The sequence below is a fragment of the Phyllostomus discolor genome, chromosome 2 (genome assembly GCF_004126475.2).
Source record: "Phyllostomus discolor isolate MPI-MPIP mPhyDis1 chromosome 2, mPhyDis1.pri.v3, whole genome shotgun sequence".
NCBI classification, from domain to species: Eukaryota; Metazoa; Chordata; class Mammalia; order Chiroptera; family Phyllostomidae; genus Phyllostomus; species Phyllostomus discolor.
The window spans coordinates 163,469,399-163,475,143 of record NC_040904.2 but is presented as its reverse complement, the minus strand read 5'-3'; positions in this window follow the sequence as shown (position 1 = coordinate 163,475,143).

Below are 5,745 nucleotides of genomic sequence, written 5' to 3'. Positions count from 1 at the left end.
GCTACGCCAGCCAGAGCTATCCTCTTTATTTCTGTAAGGCCAATAGTAATGTGCCAAACTTTCATTCCTGATTTTAATAATTTGAATATTCTCTTTTCATTTTTGTCAGTCTAGGTGAAGTGTTTTAAAGAAACCAACATTAAGCTTTATTGATTTTTTCCTATTATTTTCCATTTCATTTATTTTCTCTCTAATCTCTATTATTTCCTTCCTTTTATTTGCTTGTCCCTTTTTTTCTTTTGCCTAGGTTATTGATTTGAGATCTTTCTTTTTTTAATATACTTATTTATAGCTGTAAATTTACCTGTAAATATTGTTTTCACTGCATTCCATAAGTTTTGATAAGTTATGTTTTCATTTTCATTCATCTCAAGTATTTCCTAATTTCCTTTGCAATTCTTTGACTCATTGGTTATATAGTAGTGTGTTGGTTAATTTCCAAATATTTGGGAGTTTTCCGAGTTCCCTTCTGTTATTTATAATTTCATATAATTGTGATTGGACAGTGTACTTCACAGTATTAAAAATATTTTAAAAATTATTAAGACAGATTTTATGGCCCAACATATGGTCTATACTGGAGTTTTCACATGCACTTTAGGATAATGTGTATTCTGCCGTTATTGGAGTGTTCTATATATATTTGGTGAATTTAGTTGATTTATAGTATTGTTCAAACTTCTCTTACCTTTTGATCCCCTGATTGGTTGTTCTCATTATTGAAAGTGGGTTATTCCTCTACAATAATGGTTCAAATTTCAGTTACCATGATATAGGAACTGTGAGTACTTGCATGAAGTATAAACTTCACTGCTAGATCATCAGAGCACAAATCACTTCATAAATATGTGCAGCGCAGTTACCAATCATATCACTTCTTTCAAAGTCTGTTGGCAATTAATCACTGTGTACCTATTATTCAGTTTATACAGACAGCAAAGTGTGTAGTTCTGTTGCCTTGTCTTCCAGTGATAACCCATGTGACATTTTACAAAAATGGGCAATCAATGGAGTGAATTGGCCAACAAAAATGGTAGAGAAGAAAGAAACAAAATGTGATAGTGCAGGAAGTGTAATTCAAATTGAACATAAATAGAGTTTAGAAAATATAGATGAGCAAGGAAATGTTGACACTAGAACCATTCTAGAGACTCAAGATTAGAACCCAAAGAAACTTAGTGAAGGTAGACTTATTGCCATAGTGGGGAAAGTGACAAAAAGGTTGAAGATATCCAACAGGAAGTAAACGTGGCAAATAAAAATCACATTAAAGGAACTCTCAGATACTTCCTGGCATTGAAACTCCAAAGGATAGCTGTGACCAGTGTGGCTCATTTGGGCATCATCCACACAGTGAAAGGTCGCTGGTTCAATATCCAGTCAGGGTCCATGACAGGACTGCAGTTCAGTCCCCAAATGGGGCATGAACAAGAGACAACCAGTGGGTGTTTCTCTCTTACATCAATGTTTCTCTCCCTTTCTTTCTCCTTCCCTTCCCCTATAATAATAAATAAATAAAATGTTTTTTAAAAAGAAACTACAAGGATAAAATGGAAAGTACAAAAGGGTAAAATGATCCAAATTTAGAAGACTAACAACTTATCAGGGCATAGGAAAGAAATCACTCTATTCTAAGTTATGTGTCAAGAAGGCAAGAACTGTTCTAACTACTCTAGATACATTTCTAGAAGAAACTAAAAAACACTTTAATTTCCCCTCTGAAGAAAAGAAAGTGGGGTACTGAAATCTCCAACTATTATCATTCACCTGTCCATTTCTCCCTTCCTTCTGTCAATTGTTGATTCATATATTTGGGGGTTCTGTTGTTAGGTGCATTTATGTTTATAATTGCTATATCTTCTTTAATCAACTCTTTTATCATTTTAAATGTCCTTCTTTCTCTCTAGTAGCAATTTTTGTCTTAATGTATATTTTGTCTTATAAAATATAGACATTCTATATCTATTTTGGTTAGTGTTTGCATCATATGTCTTTTTTCATACATTTATTGTCAGCCTAAATGTGTCTTTGGATCTAAAGTATTAGACACAGGTCCTGGATGGGTAACGCAGTAGATGGAGCATCGTCCTATACACCAAAACAGTTGCAGGTTTGATTCTCAGTCAGGGCACATACCTAGGTCGCAGGTTTGACCCCTGGTCAGGGCATATATGGGAGGCAACCAATCAATATTTCTCTCATGTTGATGTTTCTTTCTCTCTCTCCCCTTCTCTCTCTCTCTCTCTTCATCAATAAACATATACTTGGGTGAGGATTAAAAAATAAAAATAAGAGGAAAGCATTTAGCTGAATCATGTTTTTTATCTATTATCCCAGCCAATGCCTTTTAAATGCCATTTATATTTAATGCAGTTACTAATAAAGTATTACTAACGTCTGCCATTTTGTTTGTTATTTTTTATACATCTTGTCATTTGCCCCAATCTATTCCACCATTACTGTCCTCTTCTGTGTTAAATAGACATATCCTGGTGTTCCATCTTAATCTTTTTTCCCTGTTATCTTTCTGGAGTTATTTTCTTAGTAGTTTCCTTGGGGGTTACAATTAACATGTTAGTGTATAACAATCTAGTTTGCATTAATGCCAGCTTAATTTCAATAGCATAAAAAAGCTTTGTTCCTGCTCTGGCTGGTGTGGTTCAGTGGATTGAGTACCAGCCTGTGAACTGAAAGGTCACCGGTGTGATTCCCAGTCAGGGCATGTGCCTGGGTTGTGGGCCAGGTCCCCAGTTGGGGAAGTGTGAGACACAACCAATAAATATTTCTCTCCTCTCTTTCTCTCTCCATTCCCCGCTCTCTAAAAGTAAATAAATAAAATCTTTATAAAAAGCTTTGCTCCTATATAGTTTTATTTCCTTTCTCTTTACATTGTTATTGCCATACAAATAACATCTTTCTACATTGTATGCCTGTCAACATAAACTTATAATTATTGTTTTATACAACTGTCTTCTTATAATACAATAGGATAAAAAGAGAGTTACAAACAAAAATTACATTTATACTGTCTTTTTATATTTACTTACATAGATAGCATTTTTTGTATTTTTTTATTTGTTCATGTGGATTAGAGTTACTGTCTGGTGTCCTTTTATTTCAGCCTGAAGGAATCTCTTTAGTATTTCTGGTAGGGCAGGTTTGCTAGCGATGAGTTCTTTCCATTTTTGTTTACCTGGGAATGTCATAATTTTGCCTTCATTTTTGAAAAATAGTTTTTCTGGATGTAGAGTTCTTGGTTGATAGTCTTTTTCTTCCAGGGCTTTGAATGTGTCATCACACTGCTTCTGGCCTCCATGGTTTCTAAGGAGAAATCATATTGAGAGTACCTTGTATATGATGAATCACTCCTCTTTTGTTGCTTTCAAGATTCGCTCTTTGTCATTTCATAGTGTGGTTATGATGTATGCAGGGTGCATCTGCTTGAATTTCTCCTTCTTGGATGAGTAGATTAATGTTTTTCATCAAATTTGAGGACTTTTAGTCCTATTTCTCCAAATATTCTGTCTCCTTCCTCCCCTTTCCTCTCTTTTTGTGGTATACTTGATGGCATATCAGAGGTTTCTGAGGCTCTGCTCATTTTTCTCCATTTTTTCTTATTCCTCAGAATATATAATCTCAACTGACCTGCTTTGACATTTACTATTTCTCTCTTCTGTCTCCTGAAATCTACTGCCGAGCCCCTCTAGTTAATTTTTTAATTTTAGTTATTGCACTTTTCAACACCAGCATTTCTATTTGGTTCTTTTAAAAATGTCTGTATTTTTATTAATATTCTTTATCTGGTCAGACATTATTCTCCTTCATGTAGTTCTTTAGACATGATTTCCTTTAGTTCTTTCATTATATTTAAAATAGCTGAATCAAAGTCTTTGTCTAATAAGTCCATTATTTGGTCTTTCTCAGGGACAGCCTCTATTTTTTTTCCTGTTTATGGTCTATATTTCCTTGTTTCATTGAATATCTCATAAATGTTTGTGGAAAACTGGATATTTAAAATAATACAATGTGGCAAAAATAAAATCAGATTTTCCCTCCTCCCCAAGGTCTAATTTTGATGTTGTTTGTTGTTAGTGATAGTTGTTTATTTAATGGCTTTTCTGAAATAATTCTGTATTTTTAAAATTAATGTTATTGATTATGCTATTACAGTTGTCCCATTTTTTTCTGCCCTTTATTCCCCTCCACCCTGTATCCCCCCACCCTGCAGCATTCTTCCCGCCCCTTAGTTCATGTCCATGGGTTGTACATATAGGTTCTTTGGCTTCTCCATTTCCCATACTATTCTTAACCTCCCTCTGTCTCTTTTGTACCTACCATTTATGCTTCTTATTCCCTGTACCTTTTCCCCCATCTCCCCCTTACCCCTCTCTGTTGATAACCCTCTACATGATCTCCATTTCTGTGATTCTATTCCTGTTCTAGTTGTTTGCTTAGTTTATTTTTATGTTTTTTTAAATGTTCAGTTGTTAATAGTTGTGAGTTTGTTGTCATTTTACTGTTCATAGTTTTGATCTTCCTTTTCTTAGATAAGTCCCTTTAACATTTCATATAACAAGGGCTTGGTGATGGTGAACTCCTTTAACTTGACCTTATCTGGGAAGCACTTTATCTGTCCTTCTATTCTAAATGATACTTTTGCTGGATAGAGTAATCTTGGATATAGGTCCTTGCCTTTCATGACTTCGAATACTTGTTTCCAGCCCCTTCTTGCCTGCAAGGTTTCTTCTGAGAAATCAGCTGATAACCTTATGGGAACTCCTTTGCAGGTAACTGTCTCCTTTTCTCTTGCTGCTTTTAAGAGTCTCTCTTTATCTTTCATCTTGGGTAATATAATTATGATGTACCTTGGTGTGTGCTTCCTTGGGTCCTACTTCTTTGAGTCTCTCTGAACTTCCTGGACTTCCTGGAAGTCTATTTTCTTTGACAGACTGGAGAAGTTCTCTTTCATTATTTGTTCAAATAAGTTTTCAATTTCTTGGTCTTCCTCTTCTCCTTCTGGCACCACTGTGATTCGGATGTTGGAACATGTAAAGTTGTCCTGGAATTTCCTCAGCCTCTCTTCATTTATTCGAATTCTTGTGTCTTCATTCTGTTCTTGCTGAATGTTTCTTCCTTCTGCTCCAAATTGTTGATTTGAGTCCCAGTTTCCTTCCCTTCACTGTTGATTCCCTGTATATTTTCCTTTATTTCCCTTTGCATAGCGTTCACTTCTTCCTCTATTTTGCCACCATACTCAATCATTTCTGTGAGCATCCTGATTACCATTGTATTGAACTCTGCATCTGATAGGTTGGCTATCTCTTCAATGCTTAGTTCTTTTTCTTTTTTTGGTTTGACCTGTTCTTTCTTTTGGACTATATTTCTTTGTCTTGGCGCACCTGTTACGTTGTAAGGGGTGGAGACTTAGGTATTGGCTAGGGCAGGGCAACTCATGATGCTGCCTTGTGGTGCTGTATGTGGAGGAGGGGTCAGAGAGGGAACAGTGCTGCTTGCTTGGCTCTTGTAGGCTTTCAGTCACTTCCCCCGCTACCCACAAGCAAATTGGACCCTTCTGGTGCTGATTCCCAGGTGGGTGGGTTTGTGTGTGTTCTAGGACTCTATGGGTTTCTCCAATGAACTCTTTTGTGAGGCTGGCAGTTTCTCCACTCAAAACAACCCCCACAGGTTTTTTCAGTCCGAAGTTTTGAGGCTTTATTTCCCTACACCGGAACCCTGTGTTGTGTG